A 14,091-nucleotide genomic window follows, 5' to 3' on the forward strand; every position below is an offset into this window, starting at 1 on the left:
AGTAAGTTTGGGAGGACGAGAGACAACTCCACGCAGCTCTCTTTAGTCACAGGTGTCCCCTGTTCGGGGAAGTCCGAGAAATAACTTCGCTGACCTTGGGGTGTCAGCCTCTGACACTGGACTATCCTGCAATCACCCCTAGCATTCCCTGGCACAGAGAAATTAGGAAAACCCTCAGGGGAGGCGAGCTTAGGCATTCCGTTAGAACCCAAGCGCTGCCGACCGTTGGTGGAACCTCCCCACGCTCAGGATTCCGGAACCATATTCAGTGCGTGGGGGAGCTCGAGAGACAACTCCACGCAGCTCTCTTCAGTCACAGATATTCCATGCTCAGGGAAGTCCGAGAAAAAACTTCCCTGACCTTGGGGAGGCAACCTCTGCCACCGGGATAACCTGCAATCACCCCTAGCATTCCCTGGCACAGAGACATTAGGAAAACCCTCAGGGGAAACGAGCTTAGGCATTCCGTAAGAACACACGCGCTGCCGACCGTTGGTGGAACCTCCCCACGCTCAGGATTCCGGAATCATTGTCAGTGCGTGGGAGAGCTCGAGAGAAAACTCCACGCAGCTCTCTTCAGTCACAGGTGTTCCCTGCTCGGGGAAGTCCGAGAAATACCTTCCCTGACCTTGGGGATGCAGCCTCTGACACTGGGATATCCTGCAATCACCCCTAGCATTCCCTGGCACAGAGACATTAGGAAAACCCTCAGGGGAGACGAGCTTAGGCATTCCGTTAGAACCCACGCGGTGCCGACCGTTGGTGGAACCTCCCCACGCTCAGGATTCCGGAAACACTGTCAGTGCGTGGGGGAGCTCGAGAGACAACTCCACGAAGCTCACTTCATTCACAGGTGTTCCCTGTTCGGGGTAGTCCGAGAAAAACCTTCTCTGACCTTGGGGAGGCAGCCTCTGACACTGGGATATCCTGCAATCACCCCTAGGATTCCCTGGCACAGAGACATTAGGAAAACCCCCAGGGGAGACGAGCTTAGGCATTCCGTTAGAACCCACGCGTTGCCGATCGTTGGTGGAACCTCCCCACGTCAGGATTCCGGAACCATTGTCAGTGCGTGGGGGAGCTCGAGAGACAACCCCACGCAGCTCTCTTCAGTCACAGGTGTTCCCTGTTCAGGGAAGTCCGAGAAATACTTTCCCTGACCTTGGGGAGGCAGCCTCTGACACTGGGATATCCTGCAATCTCCCCTAGCATTCCCTGGCACAGAGACATTAGGAAAAAACTCAGGGGAGACGAGCTTATGCATTCCTTTAGAACCCACGCGCTGCCGACCTTTTTTGGAACCTCCCCACGCTCAGGATTCCGGAACCATTGTCAGTGCGTGGGGGAGCTCGAGAGACAACTCCACGCAGCTCTCTTCAGTCACAGGTGTTCCCTGTTCAGGGAAGTCCGAGAAATACCTTCCCTGACCTTGGGGTGGCAGCCTCTGACACTGGGATATCCTGCAATCACCCCTAGCATTCCCTGGCACAGAGACATTAGGAAAACCCTCAGGGGAGACGAGCTTAGGCATTCCGTTAGAACCCACGCGCTGCCGACCGTTGGTGGAACCTCCCCACGCTCAGGATTCCGGAAACATTGTCAGTGCGTGGGGGACCTCGAGAGAGAACTCCACGCAGCTCTCTTCAGTCACAGGTGTTCCCTGTTCGGGGAAGTCCGAGAAATAACTTCCCTGACCTAGGGGAGGCAGCCTCTGACACTGGGATATCCTGCAATCACCCCTAGCATTCCCTGGCCAGAAACATTAGGAAAAGCCTCAGGGGTGACGAGCTTAGGCATTCCGTTAGAACCCACGCGCTGCCGACCGCTGTTGGAACCTCCCCACGCTCAGGATTCCGGAACCATTGTCAGTGCGTGGGGGAGCTCGAGAGACAACTCCACGCAGCTCTCTTCAGTCACAGGTGTTCCCTGCTCGGGGAAGTCCGAGAAATACCTTCCCTGACCTTGGGGAGGCAGACTCTGACACTGGGATATCCTGCAATCACCCCTAGCATTCCCTGGCACAGAGACATTAGGAAAACCCTCAGGGGAGACGAGCTTAGGCATTCCGTTAGAACCCACGCGCTGCCGACCGTTGGTGGAACCTCCCCACGCTCAGGATTCCGGAACCATTGTCAGTGCGTGGGGGAGCACGTGAGAAAGCTCCATGCAGCTCTCTTCAGTCACAGGTGTTCCCTGTTCGGGGAAGACAGAGAAATATCTTCCCTGACCTTGGGGATACAGCCTCTGACACAGGGATATCCTGCAATCACCCCTAGCATTCCCTGGCACAGAGACATTAGGAAAACCCTCAGGGGAGACGAGCTTAGGCATTCCGTTAGAACCCACGCGCTGCCGACCGTTGGTGGAACCTCCCCACGCTCAGGATTCCGGAACCATTGTCAGTGCGTGGGGGAGCACGAGAGAAAGCTCCATGCAGCTCTCTTCAGTCACAGGTGTTCCCTGTTCGGGGAAGTCCGAGAAATACCTTCCCTGAGCTTGGGGAGGCACCCTCTGACACTGGGATAACCTGCAATAACCCCTAGAATTCCCTGGCACAGAGACATTAGGAAAACCCTCAGGGTAGACGAGCTTATGCATTCCGTTAGAACCCACGCGCTGCCGTCCGTTGGTGACACCTCCCCACGCTCCGGATTCCGGAACCATTGTCAGTGCGTGCGGGAGCTCGAGAGACAACTCCACGCAGCTCTCTTCATTCACAGGTGTTCCCTTTTCGGGGAGGTTCAAGAAATACCTTCCCTGAACTTGGGGAGGCAGCCTATGACACTGGAATATCCTGCAATCACCCCTAGCATTCCCTGGCACAGAGACATTAGGAAAACCCTCAGGAGAGACGAGCTTAGGCATTTCGTTAGAACCCACGCGCTGCCGACCGTTTTTGGAACCTCCCCACGCTCAGGATGCCGGAACCTTTGTCAGTGCGATGGGGAGCTCGAGAGACAATTCCACGCAGCTCTCTTCAGTCACAGGTGTTCCCTGTTCGGGGAAGACAGAGAAATATCTTCCCTGACCTTGGGGATGCAGCCTCTGACACAGGGATATCCTGCAATCACCCCTAGCATTCCCTGGCACAGAGACATTAGGAAAACCCTCAGGGGAGACGAGCTTAGGCATTCCGTTAGAACCCACGCGCTGCCGACCGTTGGTGGAACCTCCCCACGCTCAGGATTCCGGAACCATTGTCAGTGCATGGGGGAGCTCGAGAGACAACTCCACGCAGCTCTCATCAGTCACAGGTGTTCCCTGTTCGGGGAAGTCCGAGAAATACATTCCCTGACCTTGGGGAGGCAGCCTCTGACACTGGGATATCCAGCAATCACCCCTAGCATTCACTGGCACAGAGACATTAGGAAAACCCTCAGGGGAGATGAGCTTAAGCATTCCGTTAGAACCGACGCGCTGCCGACCGTTGGTGGAACCTCCCCACGCTCAGGATTCCGGAAACATTGTCAGTGCGTGGGGGAGCTCGAGAGACAACTCCACGCAGCTCTCTTCAGTCACAGGTGTTCCCTGTTCGGAGAAGTCCGAATAATAACTTCCCTGACCTTGGGGAGGCAGCCTCTGACACTGGGATATCCTGCAATCACCCCTAGCATTCCCTGGCACAGAGACATTAGGAAAACACTCAGGGGAGGCGAGCTAAGGCATTCCGTTAGAACCCACGCGCTGCCGACCGTTGTTGGAACCTCCCTACGCTCAGGAATCCGGAAACATTGTCAGTAAGTTTGGGAGGACGAGAGACAACTCCACGCAGCTCTCTTTAGTCACAGGTGTCCCCTGTTCGGGGAAGTCCGAGAAATAACTTCGCTGACCTTGGGGTGTCAGCCTCTGACACTGGACTATCCTGCAATCACCCCTAGCATTCCCTGGCACAGAGAAATTAGGAAAACCCTCAGGGGAGGCGAGCTTAGGCATTCCGTTAGAACCCAACCGCTGCCGACCGTTGGTGGAACCTCCCCACGCTCAGGATTCCGGAACCATATTCAGTGCGTGGGGGAGCTCGAGAGACAACTCCACGCAGCTCTCTTCAGTCACAGATATTCCATGCTCAGGGAAGTCCGAGAAAAAACTTCCCTGACCTTGGGGAGGCAGCCTCTTCCACTGGGATATCCTGCAATCACCCCTAGCATTCCCTGGCACAGAGACATTAGGAAAACCCTCAGGGGAAACGAGCTTAGGCATTCCGTAAGAACACACGCGCTGCCGACCGTTGGTGGAACCTCCCCACGCTCAGGATTCCGGAATCATTGTCAGTGCGTGGGAGAGCTCGAGAGACAACTCCACGCAGCTCTCTTCAGTCACAGGTGTTCCCTGCTTGGGGAAGTCCGGGAAATACTTTCCCTGACCTTGGGAATGCAGCCTCTGACACTGGGATATCCTGCAATCACCCCTAGCATTCCCTGGCACAGAGACATTAGGAAAACCCTCAGGGGAGACGAGCTTAGGCATTCCGTTAGAACCCACGCGGTGCCGACCGTTGGTGGAACCTCCCCACGCTCAGGATTCCGGAACCACTGTCAGTGCGTGGGGGAGCTCGAGAGACAACTCCACGAAGCTCACTTCATTCACAGGTGTTCCCTGTTCGGGGTAGTCCGAGAAAAATCTTCTCTGACCTTGGGGCGGCAGCCTCTGACACTGGGATATCCTGCAATCACCCCTAGCATTCCCTGGCACAGAGACATTAGGAAAACCCCCAGGGGAGACGACTTAGGCATTCCATTAGAACCCACGCGTTGCCGATCGTTGGTGGAACCTCCCAACGTCAGGATTCCGGAACCATTGTCAGTGCGTGGGGGAGCTCGAGAGACAACCCCACGCAGCTCTCTTCAGTCACAGGTGTTCCCTGTTCAGGGAAGTCCGAGAAATACTTTCCCTGACCTTGGGGAGGCAGCCTCTGACACTGGGATATCCTGCAATCTCCCCTAGCATTCCCTGGCACAGAGACATTAGGAAAACACTCAGGGGAGACGAGCTTAGGCATTCCGTTAGAACCCACGCGCTTCCGACCGTTGGTGGAACCTCCGCACGCTCAGGATTCCGGAAAAATTGTCAGGGCGTGGGGGAGCTCGAGAGACAACTCCACGCAGCTCTCTTCAGTCACAGGTGTTCCCTGTTCAGGGAAGTCCGAGAAATACCTTCCCTGACCGTGGGGTGGCAGCCTCTGACACTGGGATATCCTGCAATCACCCCTAGCATTCCCTGGCACAGAGACATTAGGAAAACCCTCAGGGGAGACGAGCTTAGGCATTCCGTTAGAACCCACGCGCTGCCGACCGTTGGTGGAACCTCCCCACGCTCAGGATTCCGGAAACATTGTCAGTGCGTGGGGGACCTCGAGAGAGAACTCCACGCAGCTCTCTTCAGTCACAGGTGTTCCCTGTTCGGGGAAGTCCGAGAAATAACTTCCCTGACCTTGGGGAGGCAGCCTCTGACACTGGGATATCCTGCAATCACCCCTAGCATTCACTGGCCAGAAACATTAGGAAAAGCCTCAGGGGTGACGAGCTTAGGCATTCCGTTAGAACCAACGCGCTGCCGACCGCTGTTGGAACCTCCCCACGCTCAGGATTCCGGAACCATTGTCAGTGCGTGGGGGAGCTCGAGAGACAACTCCACGCAGCTCTCTTCAGTCACAGGTGTTCCCTGCTCGGGGAAGTCCGAGAAATACCTTCCCTGACCTTGGGGAGGCAGACTCTGACACTGGGATATCCTGCAATCACCCCTAGCATTCCCTGGCACAGAGACATTAGGAAAACCCTCAGGGGAGACGAGCTTAGGCATTCCGTTAGAACCCACGCGCTGCCGACCGTTGGTGGAACCTCCCCACGCTCAGGATTCCGGAACCATTGTCAGTGTGTGGGGGAGCACGAGAGAAAGCTCCATGCAGCTCTCTTCAGTCACAGGTGTTCCCTGTTCGGGGAAGACAGAGAAATATCTTCCCTGACCTTGGGGATACAGCCTCTGACACAGGGATATCCTGCAATCACCCCTAGCATTCCCTGGCACAGAGACATTAGGAAAACCCTCAGGGGAGACGAGCTTAGGCATTCCGTTAGAACCCACGCGCTGCCGACCGTTGGTGGAACCTCCCCACGCTCAGGATTCCGGAACCATTGTCAGTGCGTGGGGGAGCACGAGAGAAAGCTCCATGCAGCTCTCTTCAGTCACAGGTGTTCCCTGTTCGGGGAAGTCCGAGAAATACCTTCCCTGAGCTTGGGGAGGCACCCTCTGACACTGGGATAACCTGCAATAACCCCTAGCATTCCCTGGCACAGAGACATTAGTAAAACCCTCAGGGTAGACGAGCTTATGCATTCCGTTAGAACCCACGCGCTGACGTCCGTTGGTGAAACCTCCACACGCTCCGGATTCCGGAACCATTGTCAGTGCGTGCGGGAGCTCGAGAGACAACTCCACGCAGCTCTCTTCATTCACAGGTGTTCCCTTTTCGGGGAGGTTCAAGAAATACCTTCCCTGAACTTGGGGAGGCAGCCTATGACACTGGGATATCCTGCAATCACCCCTAGCATTCCCTGGCACAGAAACATTAGGAAAACCCTCAGGAGAGACGAGCTTAGGCATTTCGTTAGAACCCACGCGCTGCCGACCGTTTTTGGAACCTCCCCACGCTCAGGATGCCGGAACCTTTGTCAGTGCGATGGGGAGCTCGAGAGACAATTCCACGCAGCTCTCTTCAGTCACAGGTGTTCCCTGTTCGGGGAAGACAGAGAAATATCTTCCCTGACCTTGGGGATGCAGCCTCTGACACAGGGATATCCTGCAATCACCCCTAGCATTCCCTGGCACAGAGACATTAGGAAAACCCTCAGGGGAGACGAGCTTAGGCATTCCGTTAGAAACCACGTGCTGCCGAACGTTGGTGGAACCTCCCCACGCTCACGATTCCGGAACAATTGTCAGTGCGTGGGAAAACTCGAGAGACAACTCCACGCAGCTCTCTTCAGTCACAGGTGTTCCCTGTTCTGGGAAGTACGAGAAATACTTTCCCTGGCCTTGGGGAGGCAGCCTCTGACACTGGGATATCCTGCAATCACCCCTAACATTCCCTGGCACAGAGACATTAGGAAAACCCTCAGGGGAGACGAGCTTAGGCATTCCGTTAGAACCCACGCCCTGCCGACCGTTGGTGGAACCTCCCCACGCTCAGGATTCCGCAACCAATGTCAGTGCGTGGGGGAGCTCGAGAAACAACTCCACGCAGCTCTCTTCAGTCACAGGTGTTCCCTGTTCGGGGAAGTCCGAGAAATACATTCCCTGACCTTGGGGAGGCAGCCTCTGACACTGGGATATCCTGCAATCACCCCTAGCATTCCCTGGCAAAGAGACATTAGGAAAAACCTCAGGGGAGACGAGCTAAGGCATTCCGTTAGAACCCACGCGCTGCCGACCGTTGGTGGAACCTCCCCAAGCTCAGGATTCCGGAACCATTGTAAGTGCGTGGGGGAGCTCGAGAGACAACTCCACGCAGCTCTCTTCAGTCACAGGTGTTCCCTCTTCGGGGAAGTCCGAGAAATAACTTCCCTGACCTTGGGGAGGCAGCCTTGGACACTGGGATAACCTGCAATCACCCCTAGCATTCCCTGGCACAGAGACATTAGGAAAACCCTCAGGGGAGACGAGCTTAGGCATTCCGTTAGAACCCACGCGCTGCCGACCGTTGGTGGAACCTCCCAACGCTCAGGATTCCTGAACCATTGTCAGTGCGTGGGGGAGCTCGAGAGACATCTCCACGCAGCTCTCTTCAGTCACAGGTGTTCCCTGTTCGGGGAAGTCCGAGAAGTACCTTCCCTGATCTTGGGGAAGAAGCATCTTATACTGGGATAGCCTGCAATCACCCCTAGCATTCCTTGGCATAGAGAAATTAGGAAAAACCTCAGGGGAGACTAGCTTAGGCATTCCGTTATAACCCACGCGGTGACGACCTTTGGTGGAACCTCCCCACGCTCAGGATTCCGGAACCATTGTCAGTGCGTGGGGAAGCTCGAGAGACAACTCCACGCAGCTCTCTTCATTCACAGGAATTCCCTGTTCGGGTAAGTCCGGGAAACAACTTCCCTGACCTTGGGGAGGCAGCGTATGTCACTGGGATATCCTGCAAACCACCCTAACATTCCCTGGCACAGAGACATTAGGAAAAACCTCAGGGGAGACGAGCTTAGGCATTCCGTTAGAACCCACGCGCTGCCGACCGTTGGTGGAACCTCCCCACGCTCAGGATTCCGGAACCATTGTCAGTGCGTGGGGGAGCTCGATAGACAACTCCACGCAGCTCTCTTCATTCACAGGAGTTCCCTTTTCGGGGAAGTCCGGGAAATACCTTCCCTGACCTTGGGGAGCAAGCCTCGGTCACTGGGTTATCCTGCAATCACCCCTAGCATTCCCTGGCACAAAGACATTAGGAAAACCCTCAGGGGAGACGAGCTTAGGCATTCCGTTAGAACCCACGCGCTTCCGACCGTTGGTGGAACCTCCGCACGCTCAGGATTCCGGAAAAATTGTCAGGGCGTGGGGGAGCTCGAGAGACAACTCCACGCAGCTCTCTTCATTCACAGGAGTTCCCTGTTCGGGGAAGTCCGGGAAATACCTTCCCTGACCTTGGGGAGGCAGCGTATGTCACTGGGATATCCTGCAAACCCCCTACCAGTCCCTGGCACAGACACATTAGGAAAACCCTCAGGGGAGACGAGCTTAGGCATTCCGTTAGAACCCACGCGCTTCCTACCGTTGGTGGAACCTCCCCACGCTCAGGATTCCGGAAAAATTGTCAGTGCGTGGGGGAGCTCGAGAGAAAATTCCACGCAGCTCTCTTCATTCACAGGATTTCCCTGTTCGGGTAAGTCCGGGAAATAACTTCCCTGACCTTGGGGAGCTAGCCTCGGTCACTGGGTTATCTTGCAATCACCCCTAGCATTCCCTGGCACAGAGACATTAGGAAAACCCTCAGGGGAGACGAGCTTAGGCATTCCGTTAGAACCCACGCGCTGCCGACCGTTGGTGGAACCTCCCCACTGTCAGGATTCTGGAACCATTGTCAGTGCTTGGGGGAGCTCGAGAGAAAACTCCACGCAGCTCTCTTCATTCACAGGAGTTCCCTGTTCGGGTAAGTCCGGGAAAAACATTCCCTGACCTTGGGGAGGCAGCCTCGGTCACTGGGATATCCTACAATCACCCCTAGCATTTCCTGGCACAGAGACATTAGGAAAACCCTCAGGGGAGACGAGCTTAGGCATTCCGTTAGAACCCACGCGCTGCCGACCGTTGGAGGAACCTCCCCACGCTCAGGATTCCGGAACCATTTTCAGTGCGTGGGGGAGCTCGAGAGACAACTCCACGCAGCTCTCTTCATTCACAGGAGTTCCCTGTACGGGGAAGTCCGGGAAATACCTTCCCTGAACTTTGGGAGGCAGCGTATGTCACTGGGATATCCTGCAAACCCCCCTACCATACACTGGCACAGAGAAATTAGGAAAACACTCAGGGGAGACGAGCTTAGACATTCCGTAAGAACCCACGCGCTGCCGACCGTTGGTGGAACCTCCCCACGCTCAGGATTCCGGAACCATTATCAGTGCGTGGGGGAGCTCGAGAGACAACTCCACGCAGCTCTCTTCATTCACAGGATTTCCCTGTTCGGGGAAGTCCGAGAAATACATTTTCTGACCTTGGGGAGGCAGCATCAGTCACTGGGTTATCCTGCAATCACCCCTAGCATTCCCTGGCACAGTGATATTAGGTAAACCCTCAGGGGAGACGAGCTTAGGCATTTCGTTAGAACCCACGCGCTGCCGACCGTTGGTGGAACCTCCCCACGCTCAGGATTCCGGAACCATTGTCAGTGCGTGGGGGAGCTCGAGAGACAACTTCACGCAGCTCTCTTAATTCACAGGAGTTCCCTGTATGGGGAAGTCCGGGAAATAACTTCCCTGATCTTGGGGAGGCAGCGTATGTCACTGGGATATCCTGCAAAACCCCCTACCATTCCCTGGCACAGAGACATTAGGAAAACCCTCAGGGGAGACGAGCTTAGGCATTCCGTTAGAACCCACGCGCTGCCGACCGTTGGTGGAACCTCCCCACGCTCAGGATTCCGGAACCATTGTCAGTGCGTGGGGGAGCTCGAGAGACAACTCCACGCAGCTCTCTTCATTCACAGGAGTTCCCTGTTCGGGGAAGTCCGGGAAATACCTTCCCTGACCTTGGGGATGCAGCGTATGTCACTGGGATATCCTGCAAAACCCCCTACCATTCCCTGGCACAGAGACATTAGGAAAACCCTCACGGGAGACGAGCTTAGGCGTTCCGTTAGAACCCACGCGCTGCCGACCGTTGGTGGAACCTCCCCACGCTCAGGATTCTGGAACCATTGTCAGTGCTTGGGGGAGCTCGAGAGAAAACTCCACGCAGCTCTCTTCATTCACAGGAGTTCCCTGTTCGGGTAAGTCCGGGAAAAACATTCCCTGACCTTGGGGAAGCAGCCTCGGTCACTGGGATATCCTGCAATCACCCCTAACATTTCCTGGCACAGAGACATTAGGAAAACCCTCAGGGGAGACGAGCTTAGGCATTCCGTTAGAACCCACGCGCTGTCGACCGTTGGTGGAACCTCCCCACGCTCAGGATTCCGGAAACATTGTCAGTGCGTGGGGGAGCTCGAGAGACAACTCCACGCAGCTCTCTTCATTCACAAGAGTTCCCTGTTCGGGGAAGTCCTGGAAATAACTTCCTTGACCTTGGGAATGCAGCGTATTTCACTGGGATATCCTGCAAAGTCCCCTACCATTCCCTGGCACAGAGACATTAGGAAAACCCTCAGGGGAAACGAGCTTAGGCATTCCGTTAGAACCCACGCGCTGCCGACCGTTGTTGCAACCTCCCCACGCTCAGGATTCCGGAACCATTGTCAGTGCGTGGGGGACCTCGAGAGACAACTCCACGCAGCTCTCTTCAGTCACAGGTGTTCCCTGTTCGGGGAAGTCCGGGAAATACCTTCCCTGAACTTGGGGAGGCAGCCTCGGTCACTGGAATAACCTGCAATCACCCCTAGCATTCCCTGGCACAGAGACATTAGGAAAACCCTCAGGGAAGGCGAGCTTAGGCATTCCGTTAGAATCCACGCGCTACCGACCGTTGGTGGAACCTCCCCACGCTCAGGATTCCGGAACAATTGTCAGTGCGTGGGGGGGCTCGAGAGACAACTCCACGCAGCTCTCTTCATTCACAGGAGTTCCCTGTTCGGGGAAGTCCGGGAAATACCTTCCCCTACCTTGGGGAGGCATCGTATGTCACTGGGATATCCTGCAAACCCACCTACCAATCACTGGCACAGAGAAATTAGGAAAAGCCTCAGGGGAGACGAGCTAAGGTATTCCGATAGAACTCACGCGCTGCCGACCGTTGGTGGAACCTCCCCACGCTCAGGATTCCGGAAACATTGTCAGTGCGTGGGGGAGCTCGAGAGAAAATTCCACGCAGCTCTCTTCATTCACAGGAGTTCCCTCTTCGGGTAAGTCCGGGAAATAACTTCCCTGACCTTGGGGAGGCAGCCTCGGTCACTGGGATATCCTGCAATCACCCCTAGCATTCCCTGGCACAGAGACATTAGGAAAACCCTCAGGGGAGACGAGCTTAGGCATTCCGTTAGAACCCACGCGCTGCCGACCGTTGGTGGAACCTCCCCACGGTCAGGATTCTGGAACCATTGTCAGTGCTTGGGGGAGCTCGAGAGAAAACTCCACGCAGCTCTCTTCATTCACAGGAGTTCCCTGTACGGGTAAGTCCGGGAAAAACATTCCCTTACCTTGGGGAGGCAGCCTCGGTCACTGGGATATCCTGCAATCACCCCTAGCATTTCCTGTCACAGAGACATTAGGAAAACCCTCAGGGGAGACGAGCTTAGGCATTCCGTTAGAACCCACGCGCTGCCGACCGTTGGTGGAACCTCCCCACGCTCAGGATTCCGGAAACATTGTCAGTGCGTGGGGGAGCTCGAGAGACAACTCCACGCAGCTCTCTTCATTCACAGGAGTTCCCTGTTCGGGGAAGTCCGGGAAATAACTTCCCTGAACTTGGGGAGGCAGCGTATGTCTCTGGGATATCCTGCAAACCCACCTACCAATCACTGGCACAGAGACATTAGGAAAACCCTCAGGGGAGATGAGCGTAGACATTCCGATAGAACCCACGCGCTGCCGACCGTTTGTGGAACCTCCCCACGCTCAGGATTCCGGAACCATTGTCAGTGCGTGGGGGAGCTCGAGAGACAACTCCACGCAGCTCTCTTCATTCACAGGAGTTCCCTGTTTGGGGAAGTCCGGGAAATACCTTCCCTGACCTTGGGGAGGCAGCGTATGTCACTGGGATATCCTGCAAACCCCCCTACCATTCCCTGGCACAGAGAAATTTGGAAAACCCTCAGGGGAGACGAGCTAAGGTATTCCGATAGAACTCACGCGCTGCCGACCGTTGATGGAACTTCCCCACGCTCAGGATTCCGGAACCATTATCAGTGCGTGGGGGTGCTCGAGAGACAACTCAACGCAGCTCTCTACATTCACGGGGGTTCCCTGTTCGGGGAAGTCCGGAAAATATCTTCCCTGACCTTGGGGAGGCAGCGTATGTCACTGGGATATCCTGCAAACCCCCCTAGCATTCCCTGGCACAGAGACATTAGGAAAACACCCAGGGGAGACGAGCTTAGACATTCCGTTAGAACCCACGCGCTGCCGACCGTTGGTGGAACCTCCCCACGCTCAGGATTCCGGAAACATTGTCAGTGCGTGGGGGAATTCGAGAGACAACTCCACGCAGCTCTCTTCATTCACAGGAGTTCCCTGTACGGGGAAGTCAGAGAAAAACCTTTCCTGAACTTGGGGTGGCAGCCTAGATCACTGGGTAATCCTGCTATCACCCCTAGCATTCCCTGGCACAGAGACATTAGGAAATCCCTCAGGGGAGACGAGCTTAGGCATTCCGTTAGAACCCACGCGCTGCCGACCGTTGGTGGAACCTCCCCACGCTCAGGATTCCGGAACCATTGTCAGTGCGTGGGGGAGCTCGAGAGACAACTCCACGCAGCTCTCTACATTCACAGGAGTTCCGGGTACGGGGAAGTCCGGGAAATACGTTCCCTGACCTTGGGGAGGCAGCGTATGTCACTGGGATATCCTGCAAACACCCCTACCTTTCCCTGGCACAGAGACATTAGGAAAACCCTCAGGGGAGACGAGCTTAGGCATTCCGTTAGAACCCACGCGCTGCCGACCGTTGGTGGAACCTCCCCACGCTCAGGATTCCGGAACTATTGTCAGTGCGTGGGTGAGCTCGAGAGACAACTCCACGCAGCTCTCTTCATTCACAGGAGTTCCCTATTCGGGGAAGTCCGGGAAATAACTTCCCTGTCCTTGGGGAGGCAGCGTACGTCACTGGGATATCCTGCAAACCCCCCTACCATTCCCTGGCACAGAGACATTAGGAAAACACTCAGGGGAGACGAGCTTAGGCATTCCGTTAGAACTTACGCGCTGCCGACCGTTGGTGGAACCTCCCCACGCTCAGGATTCCGGAACCATTGTCAGTGCGTGGGGGAGCTCGAGAAACAACTCCACGCAGCTCTCTTCAGTCACAGGTGTTCCTTGTTCGGGGAAGTCCGGGAAATACCTTCCCTGACCTTGGGGAGGCAGCCTCGGTCACTGGGATATCCTGCAATCACCCCTAGCATTCCCTGGCACAGAGACATTAGGAAAACACTCAGGGGAGACGAGCTTAGGCTTTCCGTTAGAACCCACGCGGTGCCGACCGTTGGTGGAACCTCCCCACGCTCAGGATTCCGGAATCATTGTCAGTGCGTGGGGGAGCTCGAGAGAAAACTCCACGCAGCTCTCTTCATTCACAGGAGTTCCCTGTTCGGGGAAGACCAGGAAATAATTTCCCTGAACTTGGGAAGGCAGCGTATGTCACTGGGATATCCTGCAAAACCACCTAACATTCACTGGCACAGAGACATTAGGAAAACCCTCAGGGGAGTCGAGCTTAGACTTTCCGTTAGAACCCACG

Source organism: Vicugna pacos, unplaced genomic scaffold, assembly GCF_048564905.1.
Source record: "Vicugna pacos unplaced genomic scaffold, VicPac4 SAC-SAT, whole genome shotgun sequence".
NCBI lineage: Eukaryota > Metazoa > Chordata > Mammalia > Artiodactyla > Camelidae > Vicugna > Vicugna pacos.